Source organism: Anopheles coustani, chromosome 2, assembly GCF_943734705.1.
Source record: "Anopheles coustani chromosome 2, idAnoCousDA_361_x.2, whole genome shotgun sequence".
In the NCBI taxonomy this organism is placed as follows: Eukaryota; Metazoa; Arthropoda; class Insecta; order Diptera; family Culicidae; genus Anopheles; species Anopheles coustani.
The window spans coordinates 80,596,818-80,616,245 of record NC_071289.1 but is presented as its reverse complement, the minus strand read 5'-3'; positions in this window follow the sequence as shown (position 1 = coordinate 80,616,245).

Genomic DNA, 19,428 nt, shown 5'->3' with positions numbered 1-19,428 from the left:
ATAATATTGACAGACCTCAGTTTGGCCCGTCTCAAGATGTAAATAAATAAGTAAAAATAAAGTAAATAAGAGGAAAATATTTCCTTTCCAACGTCCTCCATAATTCCGTTCGCACCGGATGTCCCTTTGCGGATATGAACCTTCGAACGGTATTCCAAACATTTTCGTTTTATTTCTCCACAAAACACCAGTCTCAAGATGAGTCATTGAAAGGACATATCGGAAAGGATGTGGCCAATTACCGGTCGGATACCGAAGTGTACTTTGTCACGAGGCCACCAGTTTTTGTGTTTCGCTGAAGACTTCCAAGATAAGGATTAAATTTAGAACGTTATAGTTCATTGCAGCCTTCCTTCAAAGAAACTCGGTTCATGTTAGCACGTGCTAGGAGGATGGTTGCGTGTGAGAAGCTTCGCGTTTCCTAGCAACAGGTTTTCTTTGACGATCTAAAACATTAGATCAGATATGTAGAGTGACCAATCGTTGGCAAGTAAATCGTAACGTGTTGATGGTGTTGGTTCTGGTATACAAATACGTTTGTAAATACCTGCTTTATCTAGATGGTCTACACCGTTTCTTGCGAAATTGGTCGTCCCTAGTTCGCTCACATACATCAAAATCTATCTTCCTCTTCTTCAGTGTAGGTTTGAGTCAACAAAAGTAAGCCACCGTTAACCTTCCCAAGACTTGCTCCGAACGGTTATTCTTAGCAGGTCGCGGAAAGCAAAGTCAAAGGCACGGGGAGGAAGTGGAAGGAGGCGGAACTAAGCACCCAGGTTAAAGTAATGTTGCGTCTAAGTGTGTATGTGTGTTCACGACTCCTGAAGCGTACAGCATCCCTCGGGAAGTCAGCGGTCACACCTTCACCTGTCACCAAACAGCAGCACCAGGGAAAACATACCCCATTTCCCAACGCTAGGCAGAGGAAAACTTCAAGTCGCGCGTGCCATTACTATGCGTACCTGCTTCGCCCTGGCCTGGCGTCCTGTGCGATTCCGAAACGGTAGATCAGTGATCTTGTGATCCGGTTTTTCACTTTTATTTCGGGCCGAGTGTTTTGTCCGCGAGCTACAAAGTGAAACTGTACACACGGAAAGAGATAAATACAACATCTCCCGGTGACAAATGTGACATAAACGATTGCGTGAAGTTTGGCATCTGGGCCAACCGGGAGGAAATAATGAGCACGGATGAAAAATAACAGCAACAACATCTGATTCAACGCTTTTTGCATACCAAAGAGAACCGAAAAGTCGGTGACACTCGGTGGAAAAAAAAAACCCTCCGAGAGGCGGAAAATCTCAATCTAGTCTGATTAAAACCGAGCCAAACCCGTTTCATCGAGGATCCGGCGGAAAAGTGCGCGATCAAGTAACAGATGACGGTGGATCACTGTTGGTTTTTTTTCTCTGGTTCCCTTAGTGCAGTACCTACTTTCGGTCGGCTCGTGGCGTTAGTTCGTGCGTGAAACTGTCGTGACTCGGGTGGATATTCTGAAGGCTCGCATGGGAACGGGAAAACGCTGCAGTGCAGCTGAAAGCCTTGAATAGGATAGTGCTAAAAAGAAAGTGCTCTCCTTTTAATCAGTGAGGGAAATAATAGGTGGTATTGTATCATGAAAGTATTGTGAGTTTGCAACGTTACCGTATGCTAGTGAATGTCGCGACATATTTTTGATCAAAATCTTGTGGAAAACCAAGTGAAAGAGTGATGAGGAAATGTTTAATCGGTGATCGTTTATTTAAAAATCGTGTTCATCACATCCCAACGTTTGATAAATACTCGTGCGTTGGTTTATCTTAGCAAAACTTCCCAAGTTTAAATCTCATGTGAAAACAAGGTTAACAAATCAGACACGGGACAGGAGATAGAATGTTTTACCGGTGGGATAAGAAATAAATGTGATCATAGCTTAGGAAAAAAGGGTATAGTTTGAAGTGAAACAAACCTTGTGAAAATCTTAGTGAAAAACATATTGACTAATTTAAACTAACTTAGCTATATTTTGCCATAACAAGCAGCTTGCCTGCACATTACGCGGATGAGTGGATTCTACAGTCATATAAAGGTACCAAAAGCACGTTTAGCGTTAGGCGAATTGCCGCACACAAATGGGAAAGATTCATTTTATTTTTGTTATCTGTAAGCGTGCAGTCTGGATTGCCATTAAATTTTATTAATGTTGATATCGTCCATTAATCTTCGCTCTCAACATTTTCATGTGAAAAATTTTCCAACACGTTTTTGAGCACCTGTTTTACTATGCCGTTTTTCTTCTGTCATTTTCTTTCTTTTTTTTTCCTTCTTATTTCTTCTGTCATTTCTTGATAAAAAAATTTAGATAGCTTTTATTTTTATCCTCAACAACAATATAGAAAATAAATCGGTGAAAAAATACTAATTAATCTGCAGGTTAAAAGAATGTAAAAAATCGTTTTAAATAATTTTTTTGTTAAAGGTAATTTATCCATCACAATAGTATATTTTTGTATGGTAAAAAACTTGCTTATTTAAAAAAAACACATCAATTAGAATCATAAAACTGTATCTTTCCATACTTGTTTGAACCAATTTACTTTCATTTATTTAGTATTTCGCACAATTCGCACACTGACTAACATTTGTTAAACAATCACTACACTATTAACCCACAAAGCTGGTGCGCAAAAACTCGATCATTTCTCCTCCTCTGGACCACACCTGACGTTCAAAGGGGCCCAGTTCACAAATGATGATCATCTCTTTGAACAATCACACTCGCACAAGATGGCGATTGCGCGGCACAGATCAACAAAGGAGAAAATTAAATGATGCCGCATCGGAAAACTGTGTCCTTTCTCCTCCTGTGCCTTCAACCGGTTTTGGCACTCTTACGCTCCGTTTCTCCCCCAAGCGCAACTGAAAAGCTACAGAAAATAAAACAATTCAAAAGTGGAAGGGAACGAATTCGGTCCCGCTGATCCCGATCCGCGCTTTTTGTCGGCCCGATCAGCTGTAAACAATCCACACCACCACAAGACGGAAGATGAATAAAGCGACCGGCTGGTGTGCTAAAGATATACACGACCTACCTATTATTAGCATTAACATAGTTTACACCCTTCCTCGAGGCAAGCCGGCTCGTGTGCGTGTGTGTGTTTGTGTGTCAGTTTGTGCCCACCCTGAAGAGAAAACACGCCGTACGATCAGGTTGCTTCACTTCCTCAATCCGATCGTTTGTGTCTCAGAATGTTGTTCTTTTGGTGCCTCCTATCAATGTGTCTCTACTCGTGTGTGTGTGTTGAGTGGTGACGGGCCGGAGCTTAGCGCGAGTTGCAGATGCAACTGCAACAAATGCACGTGGAGAACGATATGGCAACATTTGGACGGGTTTGCATTCACCACGAGCGATGCACGAGTATGCTTTTCAAAAATATCTTTATGATCAGCAGGCGATGGAAACTGCAACAGGGTGGTACAATATTTTGTTACTTCGTTGTTTTCCTCCATTATTCAATTCATATAAATAATGATAGCTTTTAAGTGTGTCGCCTTTCCGGTTTCTTTTTTGTGAGAGATTTTTTTAAAGTAATTACAAATATTGTTGTAAGAACAATGTATCCAATATTTTATTACAAACTAAGAAGTAAAGAACTTAACAATGTAAAAACCACATCTTTATAGTTGGCTCAACATAAAATAGCCCCCGAGGAAACCTTGGATATGTTCACAATCCTTTTCAATTCAGGAAAATGTAAAATATTTGTAAAAAAAGAAAAATTTTAAAAATCAACACAAATTTTTTCAACATCAAACTAAAAGCAAGCATTTTTAAATAGAAATTTAAAAAATCTGGTGACAAAATGTGAATCACAGTGTCAAGCTGTCCAAAGCCTGGTGGTAGAATGCAAACAGCAGGCGCCAACGCAGTCCCCCCCCCCTCCCCTCCCCGTTCTCGTTGCCCGAACTTGCGCGCCTATCTCCTAACTGCACTGTAAGAAAATTTCATTTTCATTCTCGAGCGGAGTGAAAATGAAACAGTAGGACCACTTTGCCATCCGCTCCCTTTCGAACGCTATTTTTGGGCGCACCACAATCTCTGTGTCTACCAGTGCGTCCCGTCACCCCCTCGCCTCACGAGGCCGGCCCTTGTGTGTGTGTGTGCACGTGTGTTTGTGCCGTGCCAGTGCCGAAGGGGTAGAACGACGTCGAGTGAGTGCGAGCAACATTATTAGATCATCGCACCGAGCGCCCGAAAGTGGCACGAATCATGCCGCCGCGTCCTCGTGCGGATGCAACGAGCAATGCAATGCATTCCTCCCGATGCTCGGCTCGGCGTCCCGGGCGCCTTGTTTGCGGGGCCGGGCTTAGGGGTCGCAAAACCAGTGTCACCTTTCGAGCGGGCGCGATCGTGCGATCGTGTCACACACGTCCGTTCAGCTGACAGTGCCATTCTTTCCACCCGAGCGCGATAATCGATTTTTGATCGCATGGTTCTGATTTGTGTTCGCTTTGCCCGCTTCTCATTTCGTTGATTTCAAGTGGCGTACTTTTTTCGGTACAACCGCGGAGTTTATATATTTTTATTTATACGGAGTCGCGTGTCCGTGAGTGACCGAGGGGGATAGACCGCTGCCGCTTGTGGTGGAATTAAATCATCATCTTTTTTATTTTAAAACTTATTTTCGTTCCGCGGTCGTTATGAGTGATTTAAGCGAGCTAGAAGACGCAGCGAAGGTGAGCATATGAAATTGTGCTTCTTTGAGTGTCAACTATATTTGTAATGCGATTGCTATTGCGATTGAGGAGGTGATTCCTGTGTGTAGTGAAAAATCTAATTTGGAACGTGTTTCTCTTGTCAACAAAATGGTCTGTACGAAATTAAAATTTAATTGGTTTTACGAAGGGTTTCTTGGGCTTTTAATCCTTTCAAAATGAAGTGCACTGAACCAAAGTTTCGACTTCGAGTTTCGCAGCAGTTCTGACCCCACGTGTTCCGATGAAATACTCCTGCTTCTCTTTGCCCTCAGCTTTCACCGGGCGGATCAAGTGTTCCGCTCGGGCAATCTGTTTTTCCTCATCTTCCGCCGGAGTTATCGAAAGCCCACTTAAGCCCTCTGCATACAACCATTTCCTCCCTTCGAGACAAGCAATTACGTTTCACCAGCAACCGTCACGTGGTTTTTGAACTGCATGCTCGTGAAACGCAGGCTACGATGGTTGGCTTTAAGTTGGAAGCAAATTGCATTTTCATTGCCTCCGAGAAAATGGTCAAGTATCGGTTGAGGACTTTCTTGTTTAAGTGGTTTGCCTTCCGGGTAGAATTATGAAGATGAATCACTATGTTGGGGTCCGATTTACATCGTTAACGGGTTGCAGAGACAGTAAACTTGCACAACATGTAGGAGTTTGACTTTTAAGACAAAACACACCTCCTACAACCTTCTGGTTTTTGCTGCACTTTCCCCGACGTGAACCTTCACCACTTTGAATGCAATTCGTGAAGGACGGCCTTGCTCCGGGGTCAAGAGAAAAAAAAGGTGAACGCACGTAACTACTTCACCGGACTTGCAGTTTACTTTCATCGCTGGCGGTCGTCTGCTGTAAGCCGCGGGGAAGGTTAATTGCATAAGTGCTTTAAGTTCAAGGAAGTCGTAAATAACCCAACGCCAGGACCAGTTGCCAGTTGGTTAGGGCGCTGCTGCTTGTTATCTGGTTTTACTCGGATACGCTAGCGAGGAAAATCCCGGAAACGTAGCGAACAACGAGCCGCCACGAACCGGATGTCGTGCATAATATCGTGCGGCACCAGGCGCCTCCATCATGGCACTGGGCGCCTCCATCCATTGCAGTGGTTTGTCATCGCCAAAAAGCTATGATCGAGTGGGTTGTACCTGGTCGGAGAACTTCGGGAAACTAATTACCAACCACATCCTTCATACCGACTCCCGTATCATACAGCAACGCTTCATGTTTCCCCTCGGTGGAATGAAGTCTAATCATGCCGGTTAATAATGAAATACGATTAAACTATTACGCCTTCCGTCGAGCTTTGCATACCGCCTGATCACTGCAGGGTAATTGCGAGAAACCAACCCCGACCTCATGGTGGTTCGATGGTTAAGATCAAGGATGTAAACGAGAGAGCGAGAGAGGCAGCAAAAGGGCATCCCATTTGAGTTGATTAATAATGAACGAGTGTCGGTTCCTGTTGCGGCAGAAACAGTTAAAAAATGTCTTTTACTTTCACATGCAATGAAGTTGTATTGATTATATGAAATAAATAATTCATTTTTATCATAAACAATAGTTATATTAACTAAAATATTTACACGCTGTACACGTTATCATTTATTTCATTCTATGAAAATCAACATTAGTTCAACAAATTAAACTCTCATTTTGCTTCGAGAAGTGTACGCCAGCTTAAGTGCAGAATTTACTTCCCTCACACTGAATGCTTTTCTTTCTTTTCCTTTCGTAGATGTTGGGTGCTGCACTCATAGGACGCCGCAAAGTAAGTATGGTTCCCTCCTTCTCTACCTCTGATAACCCGAGGAGAACCACCATCATCATCATCATCACTAGTTGTACCATTTTTCTCACCCCATTATCGTCGGTCAAAGGCGACCCATCAACATACATAGCGAGCAACAATGTACGGCGTTGTTACATTTCCTTTTTTTTGCTCTTTCTTCTCATTCTCCTGTTCGTTGATTGCCGTCGATCGCGCAGAGCTCGGTTGCCAAAGGGAAAACGCTCACCGAGGAGGAAATCAAGGGTAAGTGAAAACGGAAACCACTTCGATTCGTTGGATCGATTTCAAACGCCATTCCGAGAGCAGTCATGGCGTTCTCTTCTCCACTGTTACCTCCCCTTTGTCTGTCTCTCTACTTACTCTCATTTGCCATTGTATTGTCATCATGTGAATGGATTTTGCTAATGTTTTTTGTTGTCGTCTATGTTGCAAAAGTAAAAGGGAACGTATGAAAAATAAATGTAAAAAGATAAACTACCTTCCGTACATTGTGTGCCGTAGACATTGTGTTGATGTACGCTAGTTTATTTGTCGAAAACTAAAAAAGAAGAAATGTTTTCTTATATAGTTTGTTAAAAGATGTAATGCGCTTAGATTTTATAGCTTATTATTTAATGTTTTGTAAGGTTGTCAAACGGGTCTTTAAATATACAAAACAACTCATATGGTGGTTTTGTTTAAAATGAAATCTTCAGTAAACATTCTTGTTTGAAAATGAAAAAAAAGCTCGAACTCATCCAATTGGTCAAAAATGGACATCATACTACCAGTATTTGGCAAACATAAAATAAAAAAGGAAAAATAAGAAAGCCTTCGACAAACGCTCGCAAACCCACGAGACAAGGATTGGTAAACTTTTCCCTTTACAGTTCATTTAAGGTACCCACCGACCATCCAATGACCCCAAAAGTTTGCAAAGACCGAGCAAAACATCCATTGTCCGACTGACTTGGATGATCGGGGCAAAGAAAAAACAAAACATGGCAATGAGCTGTCTGGTGTGACACATACTCATGGCAGCAGAAACTCAACACCCAACAACATGGTGATTGTCAATCACATCGTTGTTGGCTAGTCCGAACCGAGGTCCGACGGTCAAGTGACCTGCGTCGGTCAAGGTTACCGAAGATGCTGTTTTTGACGAAGGGAAAAACAAGCCGAGCGTGCAACGTTTGCACATGGCATGTTTTTTGATATTCGCAATCATTAACTTTACTTTAACATAAGCGTAGTAGTTCCAAGAAAAATTAATACAAACGAATCTGAAAACTTTGAAATAAATCACTCAAAGCTGATAGGATTCAAAAGCTACTCAAAAAGAACCAATTTTAAGGTAAACTTTTGAATTTTTTTCGCAAAACAAAGTTTTGCTGACAAAACGATTAAATTAATCCTCCGAGCAACAAATAGGTAAAACCTATTTCATACCTCATTTCACACCATTTTTTATTACAAAAAAAGAATCCATTTTGCATCCACTTCACACTTTTGGCAACCTCTTACTCTTCTGCAGACAGGTTATGAAATCATTGCCCATGGGAGGGAAAACAACTTAAACGAGCACGAGCTCAAAATTGGCCACCTTTAAGGTACAAACCGAAAAAGAAAACATCCGCCCAGTGATGTGCATCCACCCCCTCTCTCGGGTGCAGCTGCAACAGGCTTGTTTAGGTTGACAAAACGAATCGCCCCTTAGACCGGCACAATGTTCCGGATGGCTGAGCAAAGACCCATTTCCTTCCGCTGGCAGAAACCAAACCCCGGGGTTTTTTGCCATTTGAAATGTGCAAGCTACTTTGCTCGTCCATTTCCGGGCCATGCAAGAGATGGAAGTAGCGGGAAGTGGTGGATTTTTGTACGCTGTTCATATTTCACGGCCAACGGGCATGGCGACTTTTCGTGCGACACCCGGTCCGTGGCCAGAGCCAGGTGAGGAAAAGCCAACCGGCTGCCATTTCAACGAGTCTCCGGCGACGACGACGACGACAACAAGCGGAATGAATTACGCTCGCCCGAGCGAAACTGATTAATTAGCATTAGCATTTGTTTGGCTTGCGACTTCTCTTTCTCTTCTCCTTGGAAAGCGGTGTGGAGGGGTGGGGGAGGGGGGGGGGGTAGGGAGAAACGGTAGGACGAAAAGGAATCACACTCATTTGCAATCGGCTTTCGGCTTGTAAGACCGCCAGATTCCGAACGCGGAGGCGTTCGGTGAGAAGTGGACCATGCCGAAAGCCATCCATCACACGAAACCGAACCGAATTCGATCCCTTTCATCAGCACATGACAGCGACATGGTGACGATGCGATGCCGCTTGTTTTGCCCTGCCGAGCTAATTGATAATCTGTTGACTTCGACATTCGACGCCATTCCTATGGTAATTTCTTCTGCGCTGCGTGTGGAAATCTACGATTGAAATTCAATTAGTCCCAAGGTCTGGGCTGCATAATTTAAATCAACAGTAGCCCAAATCAACATTCATCCCAGGTGTTTTGTTGCGGACTTCTAAAGGGTGATGGTCTATTTTAATAGATTAAATATGTTTTACAAAGCCAAATTCACAAGGTGTAAAATTACTTCAAATCGAATTAAAAACTATGGGTAAAATCTCGACCGTAGTTCAATCCTTCAAACATTGAATAGAACGCCCTTTCCGATGCACAAATACCTACCCACCAGAAAACGCATTAACTTATTCATGAACCGTGAGTGAATCAAATGTTTATTGCTTCATGCAATAATAATTACGCTCTTCCGCACGTTTTCATCCGAGACGCGACATGTTGTCGACCCGGGCATCCGGTTTTCGGCACTCGGCAGACCATAGTGGAGGAAAATTGGCCACGACAGTTTGTTGCCCTTTTGCCCCTTTGCTTCCGGTCATATATGGGTGTGTGGGTGTCGATGTCGCATGTAGGAAAACGGGGAGCCAGAAATTGGTTGCAAATTATTTTATCGAGTTTGGTACGGTTCGAGGCACTCTGAGGGAAAATGTCGGAGAAAATATGAAAATCAGTGCGATTTTGAACGCGTTTAGTTTGGTAAGTTTACGGCAAGCAAAAGATTTACTTTTAATTTTGTTTTGAATGGTTGTCTTGTCCCTTGTCAAAAAAGAAAGTGTATATAAATTGTTACTTTCAGAGGAAATCAGTTTGAAATACTAGGTGTAATCTAATATATATTCTGCTAACTTTTTTATGAATTTTATTCCTAGATTCACAGAAGAATGTTTTTAAAAAAATACAAAGGCTTATACTGCTCTTTTCTTTCAATACGATTGTTTACTCTCCAACATTACATCTCAAAGGGTTTCATTGAGTGGAAAATTATAATATCTATACATTTACAAGCCACCCATGTTTACCTTATGCAAAATGTTTATCCAGCGTGTTATATACCACTTTGGCGAGCTTCATCCTTCGGACCGATCCGGATCACACGTATTCCAACACGTCCCAGTCGGCAAAGCGACAGAATCCGGCAGCTCAAGCAAGAGAATTGAATCACGTAGGGCTAGGGCTAGGGCTAGCATTTCCCAGGGCGTACTTAGACACTCAGCCGCATGATAAAGTGTTGTGCGTGTCGTGTCGGAAGGCGGGAAATCGTTTGTCCTGAAGCGATGCGAAGAAACCCATCCAAAGCCGGTCGTAAAACGATAATCTCGCCCGATGGAAACGGATGCCAACGAATCGGGCGTGCTCTTCGTATGGCAAAAATTTCGATTCCAATTTTCCAAACTCAATCTTCTCCACGGAGGCGGAGACCTACCATCGTATCGTGCGCCAAATGGGGACAGCTGATGTGATTGTTGGTTTTTTTGTTAGCTTTTTTCGTTTTTTACTCACGTTTTGATTTATGAAGAAACGTGTTGCGAGCGCCAAGCTCAATGGAGCCGGCAAGAAAAAAAAAATGCGCCCAGAAAAGCGGAAAAAGGATCTCATCGAGTAAATCAACACATCGTTCTCTCGGGCGTCCGGGAGCCAAAAGGTTCAACGCATGATTGCTCTTGACCTTTATGACTTTTACCGCCCCCGGAGAACCTCTTGTCTGCACACCAAGCACCGGCTTCATCGGTTCCCTCAAGTGGTACTGCATGTGTACGGTTCCGTTTGGAAGCCCCTCCTGCTCCGTCCGGCTCGGCCGCGTCACATATCGAAGCCTCAAACCTGGTGCGAATTGTGCAAACCATATTTGGGAGGAGGCGAAACACCCGTTCGGCAAATGGCGACCGTTTTGCCGATGTCCATTAGGGAGATTCGGTTATAGGGAGTTTTACGACACGAGAATCTAGTCTTTATTGACTGCCGTTTACGGTGTGTATGCGCCTAAGTAGAACAAGTGCCATAAAAAGGCTGCTACTGCGTGCACGCTCAAAGGATACGGAAGGAGATTTTATCGTATCGGCGTAACAATATTGTTCTGAGCGGAAAGAATCGCACAGCTCGCCTGGAGAGGTTTTTCCATTTGACCAACATATAAAAAAATTGGTAAATTCATTGGTAATATCTGATGGACATAAAAATGATCAATATAACTTTTATTCGCTTTTAACAATGAATAAGAAGCTTATTTAGTATTTTGATATCTTTTGTCAAATAAGATATCTAATTCATGTTTACCGTATGAAGACGTACTTCTATCCAAGCATTAAACATATAAACTCAATAAATAAAATTAGTTACCTCGAATCGTATTCTTATTTCTCTCAAGACACCACTCTTTTCGACGTATGAAAATAAAATCAACTTTATTGAGTTTATTAAATTGGCTCATACTTAAACTTAAACTTAAACATACTCATACTTGATACTTAAACATATTCATACTTGATAAATTTAAATAGGACCTTTGTTTTTAACAAAACAACATTTCATTTTCCTGATGCGTATAATTTATTTACAGTGCTAGGCAGTTGTCATGCCAACTGCGGAAAATTCCACTTGTTGGCGTTCTTTGAAAAATATCTCACGGTGTTAACGAATGCAACCGGAAGGCAACGGAGGAAAACCATGACCATCTTAATGGTTCATACCTGATGATTTTTCCTATGCTTTTTTCGCAATTTCCAACTCTTGAAGGTCGTTCGTTGTTTTGTTGAAGCGCATGCCAACACAAAGCCTACTTGGAGGTGGCGAAAATAAAAGAACAATCCGAATTCAAACGAATTGTCACGAGCCGCAAAGATTTCATTTCGTCGTCTCTTCTCTCCCCTCCATTCCTTCCCCTAGCTTCGCCTACCGGTTGTGGGCAGACACGGGAGCCACCAGGGACAAGGCCGCGGTATTTCGCCGCTCGCCATGACGCGTGCACCATTTATCAGAGTGATTTATGGATTCTGATTTGATTTGATATTTATGAGCCTCCTCTTGGCTTGGTCGAACGGTTTGGGCGAGTACCGCAACCTCGAGTTGCATCGGATGTGTGGTTAGTAGTGTATTTTTCTCGCCTAGCAGCTCCCTGCAAGCAGTGCGACCATATGACAGTACGATCGCTCGGGACTCGCCCACTTCCGCTCGCCGACAAGCGCGAAGAATATTAATCATATTCGCTTTCGGGTCGGTCTCCTAATGATTGTGCTGAAGGATAGAATGAAACATTTATTGCTCGACAAAAGGTCGTTGTATTCGATATGCGGGGTGGTCGGAGGAACGGCAAGCGATTTTCATTTGCGCACCAGAATTGATACGTCCTGGGGAGGAAAACAATACGGAAGAGAAAAAATTACCCACCGATTCCTTTCGAGACCGTTTTGCTGCCAACGGATGTCTGGTAGTCAAACTTGCCGTTTGAGATGCAAATTGTCTTCATCGTTTCAAAAGGGCAGACCCCCATGTGAGTGATTGCAAATTTGGCAAGTTTATTGTTCTTTTATTGGCTCACAACAGCTGTTGAAACTAAACGAAAATAACACGCAAAATCAAATCAAAATACAGATTGATCTCTATATGCTCAAATACTTAATTGAATTTGATTAATGTTTTATTTTTCTTTAAAATTAAGGAAGGCTCAAGAATAAGACTATTTGCTTCAGTTTAAGCTAAAAAAGGTATGTGCACTAGCATTAAAATGCTACCGAATTTTTTATTTTACAAGGCAAACAAAGTCTGCTCGGATTGCAACAAGCTCTATTTATTTCAATTAGAGTAGCGCATAAAAATTGTAGCTCAATCGATAACTCCCTGTTTTTGAAGAAGTTTCACGCCCACTTGCTCAGGTTTCATGTTTATCATGTAATAAAATGACTGTATAATTTATTGTGTTCACTTCCATTTAATATTTGCTAAATTATTATTTCTTAGTTTTTACAAACTGTTGTAGATTAATTACAAACACGAACAAGAGGTTTTCGATGTATTGGAGCTCAGTATTGGTTACAATTAAAATTATATTACATACTTTCCCATGTTTTCCCACAACGACAAAGGTCAAAGGTCCAGCATCGAACAGTTTTGATCGCATGTTTTGCGTGACATTGGGCACGAGTCAACAATCCACCCGGTTTCCGTTCACTCTCTCCCCCCCCATCGAGTCACCTTCCCCTCTGTGTACATCGCAAGTGAAAAGTTTTATGTATGCCGTGTTGAGGTAAAATAACAATTATCAACAAACTGATGGTGAAGAGGAAGAGTAGGGGGCTCGAAGCCACGTGCAAGCAACCCCCCGTCCGTTTCGTTCGAACCGCAACACCATCCGGAACATGGCATTCTTCGATTTCCACCTGTTACACCCCCCCCCCCTCCCCCCCCTTGTTCGACACGTTTTGTAGTTCAACCGGTTAAATAGTAGTTTTCTCACTTTCGTTTCCTTTATCCTTGCCTCTCGTTCTTTCTCCTTTTCTCTTCCTTTCTTTTTTGTTCTCCCTAATGGTTTTTTAGGTTAGTTTAAGGGGGAGCCTTTTCGAGTGGCCGTTGTTGACTGTGATAAGCACTGAAGTGTCCGTCAGTTTCACCAATTAAGCAGCAAACTACATGCGAACAAGAAACAGATTGTGATTGTTTTTTATTGCCTTTGTTGTCGCGAAATAATTCGGTTCGAAATCAGAACAAGAAAATTAAATCTCGAAACGATACCGATCGTGGTGATATTTTATCGAAAAATCAGCCCTTGAGTCGACAGGAGTAACGACCGACGGTGGGCCAAGAACGTGTAGCATGATAGCAACTGCTGCGCGCGAAGGTGAACCGGTACATGCCCCAGCTTATCAAAGCCCCCCCCCGATGTTGTCCCTTAACGGCTGTTCCGTTGTGATGCGATAAGATACTCCGGAGATGAATGGCACAACTAGCGGCTGAAGTGGCCCCATTAGCTCGAACGTGGTGTATCATCGGATTCCCAGTTGACGTGCTACGGAGCTGAAACGCGAATAGCTCAATGGAAAGATTTCCTCCGGGAGGAATGCAACCGCCCAGCGTTGTCATCTCTAGAGGGTGATTGCATGGTCTCATCAGGCAAAGGTCGGCTACATTGTCGTTTTCCACCCGGACGGGAAAACATATGTCGCTTCTTGCGCTCTTCTTCGTGCGCCCGTGTTTTCATTCGCTGCCGGCTCTAAAATCATATTAATCAACGAGATAAGAAACCCCGACCACATCTCAGCGTGAACGATTTGAGTGGTTGTCGAGCGCGCCCGGGGACGTGGGGAGGGATCCGCCTGGAGGGAGGACGATAGAAATCGGAGCCAGCGAGAGGCAAGATATGAGTAGTTCGAGCAGGATGGGAACGGCGGGAAGAAACTCGACGGCCGTGGGCGACGGGGGCAATCACACATCGGTGGCGACGGTGTACACGGATCCAGCACATTCGTCGACGTCGTTGTCGTTACCAGCGGAGAAGGCACCCGGTGAGCCCGCCAAGCCGGTGGATAGTAATTTCCTGACTGCGCGCGCGGCACGTGAAGGAACGCCACCGCGGGCGGATGCACAGATCGAGCTAGGCGTACCACCGCGTGTCCCACCCCGAGAGGGTGCCGAAGTGGGTGGTGGTAGTGAAAGTGTCGGCGCTAGTGGAAGCGGCACCAGTGAAGGTCAACCGAAGAAGAAGGTCATCCGGCGCATCGTCAAGGTTCGGCGGGTCGTCAAGAAGATGAAGAAAAAGGACGAAAAGTTCTGTGAGTGATCATGATTGCTTTTCCGTTCATGTGTCTCTGTTCACGACCCCGACTGGTACTGTAAATACGTGTGCAAATGTGTGTGAGGACGGTCCCCAAAGACAAAAGGAAACTCAACGCGGCGTTGAAAGAAAACAAATGGAAACCTTGACCTTCGACCGGAAAACCCATGGCGTTAGCGAGACTAAAAAGCGAGGAGTCGACAGGCGAGACCACTTGAACGAGGACATCGTCATCATCGAGTGTGGTGCAACTATGCATGAGACAAACAAAAAAAAACCCTCCAACTTGAGCTCGACAAATAAGACCTCTTTCGAAAGATAGAGGGAGGGATAGAGTGAAAAGAAAAACGGAACAAGCAAAAACTATGACAAGTTTCGGACACAGATTTTAAGCGCCATCGTTGATGCTGTTGATGATGATGATGATGGGGACGACGATGGTGGTGATCAACGGCGCTATAAAGATGACGGCGACAACGACACTTCGGGCAAACAACCGACGGACGAACGCGATAAGATACGCCGCTGTACCGAGTACTTAAACGACAACAACGACGACGACAACGACGACGAAGTTAAATTGCGTTTGCAGACGGAATGTACTGCTTTTTTCCGTGTTCGAATCAAACACAATACACGGGGGAAAGCTTTCGGGGAGGGAGAGGGACGTGGTTTACTCGATAACAACGAAACATTGGTTTGATAATCACCATCGATCGGGCTTCGTGTTCTATCGCCGGCTCACTTCATTAGTTGCGCTAATCAATTAACCGATTCGAATCGGCGAGCGAATCGCGATATCTTTATTACCTCGGCGTTCCACGACAGTTGGTTTTGTTTTGTGGGTGTGTGTGTGTGAGGGTGTGAAAATAATAACCACTCTTTGGGGCGGAGAAAACACTTACCAAGCACCAGTTTTGCGTCGATTACTTCCATTTGAATTGATATTTGAGAGAGGGAAACAGTACACTTTTTTTAGCGTAGAGGTTTCTTTATTCTCTGCAATTTAGTGCATTTGATTTACTTTTACCGAAGGCACTAATCTGTTATAAATTCGTGCAGTTTATATGTTTAGGGCTATTCCTGTTTTACATATGGAAGCATTAAATTTACCAATCTATTTGAGAAATCAAACCGAAAAGATTTACTTGAATTTGGAAAGGAAGTTACGTTATTTAGGTTTAAACAAATATTAAAAACAGATATATACATTACATATATAAATGTAATTATTTTTTAGATAACCACAAAACATTAATCTTCGCCATTCTGAGCATTCAATGAGAGTTTGGATGCTAAGATAGTTCCAACAGAAAAGACATGTGGTTAAATTACTCCTGAGAAGAGAAACTACACAACCAATTGATTTATTATTCAATTTTACATTTGTTCCGTTCAATAATGCATTGCTGCTCCATGTTTCAGACCAACATGCCTAAGTTTTTAAATATTTATAATTTTCTACATTATTTGATTCGTTATTTTATTTAGTTCATAGCCTTTAAATGGTTTACTTATCGAAAAAAGTTTGTTTATTGTTCTCAAATTTAAATAGGCAATTCTAGTTAGGTAAGAACTAAACAAATATCTACCAGAAATGGTCGATTTTTATGAAACGACTGCGGTATAATTAATTATTTAAATCAGCTAAACAAAGAAACTTTTTTTTTTCTATGAAAAAAATTAACTGATTTGCATGTTTTTAAACATGGTCAGTTCGAGAGGCGAACTCACAAAACTATGAAAGCTTCATAGTTCCGCTTCTTCATGCGGCCTTACCGGAGGGAAAACAATAAACCAAGGTGAGGTAATGCGTTATTATTCCCCCAGCGCACGCACACCAAATTATCAACACTTGCAGACCTTCGGGGAACAGCCTTCCGACAGTCTGTGTGGAACGAGTCGCGGAACACCTGGGAGGGTGGTTAATTTCGGTGACTTTTCCCAAACATCGCTTTAATAATTCATACTCGCCCATTAGTGGAGGTTGAACGTGGGTTCCGAGGGTTTCCCAGCTCGGTTTTCGACCCAGCGAAACACCGAGCCGGAAAAGCCGGAAAATTACGTTCCCTCCCCGGACCCGGTGGATGCGATGGTTTTGTTTTCCCTTTTGCCCGTGTTCCATCGCCAACTAGTTTATCAACCACTCACCACTACATACGGGGTGTTTTGTGTGAACCGGTCACATCACTTCGTCGCCGCCGTGATTGAGCCGATTTCGAACATTCCGGCAGCAACCCGGCCGGTCCCGTGGTCCTGCGGGCCGAGCGTGTCAGCACTTTCCGCACTCGGCTGTTTGCCGAGCTTTGGTCGCCATGAATTATTTATGAAGCGGCAACCGGGACTCCTCCGCTCCGCTCCGCACCAGACCAAACCAAACATGCCGTACAAAGTGGGTACAAAGTGTGTACGCATGCCACCGTGTGTTTGCCGGTGGGGTCTCGGTGTGGTTGTTTCGGTTTTCCACGAACGGAGTGTTGGGCTTCAGAGTGCCGATTGCTGACCCGACCGGCACGGGTGGAGGAAATCCGGGCGCAGCGTGTTGGGTTTTGGTTTTTGCACCTTGCTCGAAACCCCCACGGTGTCCTATAAATCCGGCACAATCACTCACAGAAACACACCGTGAGGGTGGAAAACCTGCCACATTCATGGAGTGCCATCACGAAAGGGGTCACCGCTGGACGGCAATCACAATAACAGTAATGATAATCGGCGTAATCATTTATTACCATCAAAAGGCGTAGCGTACGAGGCGAGACGTTGACGTTCCGGCACTCCATGGGGCTTTTCCACTTGGCGCTCAGGAACGCTGAGGTGTTTAATTGCCTTTTTTTACGCGAACACTCGGAAGCGTCGCTTAGCTATGGAAAATACTTTTTCCACTCTAACACGAAGGCAAGTACGGGTCGATATTTACTGTTGAGAAGCGTAAACTTAATTTAAAATCATTCTTTTCCATTCCAACAACTACAGACATTTGTGGTCACAATATTCACTACAAACGATGAGTTTATTTGAGCTGAATATTAGTAAACATACTAACCTCGATCAAGGACAACAGAAGAACATACATTCCTTACAACGCAATGCCTAAGCGGCGAGGAAAACATTTCCCACCACGCAATTAGCATCAATCGTAATCCGCGTGCGTACAAACAATAATATATAACACCACCATAGTCCAATACTCCTGCAAAAAAACAACGAGCCTCCGCACGATCACACGATCAATCATCGGCCGGCCAGCGGTACGATATGGACATGGGTCGTAAAACTGGACCTCGGGGCTCCATTGTTTGCCTGCCGGTGGCAGGCCGAAGATTTATTCTCCCTTTAACCGGTAAAGAAGGCACGCCATTAAGGGCCTGTTGGAAGTGGTTTTTCCTTGCTCGTTTCATTTTGCACCACACATTCACCTTCTTCCACTCGAACGCTCGCTGCTATGACGACGCATGATTGATCGTGTCGTTTGCTTTGCATACTAATATGTTCACTTTATTCGAAGGAAACAGAAAGCGTTTGCTCGTTTGTGATTTAAATGTTGATGTTGTTTGGAAGATTGAATATTTTCGCAAAAGAACTGCATTCGAAGCCAAGTGATTTTCTTTATAATTCTACAAACCTCTCATTTATTTTACCAACATGTGTTTAAATGAGCTCATCAACTGGGAGCGTGTTTCGGGAGGGAAATGGAAACCACCTTTTAATACAAAAACGCCTCAAACGGGGGAACACAGGAAAACACAGGTCCGACAAGACACACATGTTAAACTTCAGCGTGACACATTCGACCCGCGACACGAATATACACTTTACGGTAGCAATCAAAATTCCATTTCACGGTCGCAAACAAATCGCAACCGGTGGCAAAATCAACCGAACGCTGGAAGCAACAGCTTCGGCATCCCCGGTCAGCAAATCGGTCAGCATCGCCCTTCGCCCGAAATGACCGATTGTTCGAGCAAACAAACATTAAGCCGAACGCACAGCTGTTGACAATAATTTTCCTCCCCATCTCGAGCATCGGAAAAAATTCCAATCTTCAATCGATGGCACGGTGGACCGGGGGACCGAGGGTGACAGAGTGGCACCGAGGGTGGACGTATTTTAGAGTTGATCTTTCGCCGATGTCTTCTGGTTTGGCGAGGGGCCATAAAACTCTAATGGCCGCTCGACTCGACTCGACTCGTCGTCGTCGCTTTTCCAACGAGAATCTCTGGTTTTGTAATCCCCCGGGGAATGTTTTTAGAGGAGGGGGTAAACTGTGTGACTGGACACTGGGTGGGTGCCATGAGGGTGCTCGAACGTTGGACGTGTAGCAAATATTTCAATTCGCTACTTAGGCAGGGAAGGGAAATAAGCAGATGGCCAACACACGACGCAGACTGTGACAAAATGGTGTGGTGATTCAGTAACCAAATGTCTCTTTGTTGGCTGGTTTCTAAACGGAGGAATTAGATACGTTATTTGTAGACCAATGGAGACGCCTGGTGATTTATGGCAAATAAAGTTATTTTTATTTTTCTAAAAGACTACAAAACATTTGACGCAACTTTAACCATACTACGACGTATGAAAGAAACTTATCTAATGACAAGACGTTGTAGATTTGCATCAGTACAAGCGTTTGTTTCGATATTTCCTGTTTTCCAAATGTTTTCCCATTTTCCCGCTTTTTATGTTCGTAATTCAAATTGACATGGGTTTATCATTTTAATTGTTTCTTTCTTTCTTTCTTTCCAGGTAAGTAACGATCCGTGTCGGAGGTTAATTACAAAGGCAGGCTACGTGAGTAATTACACAC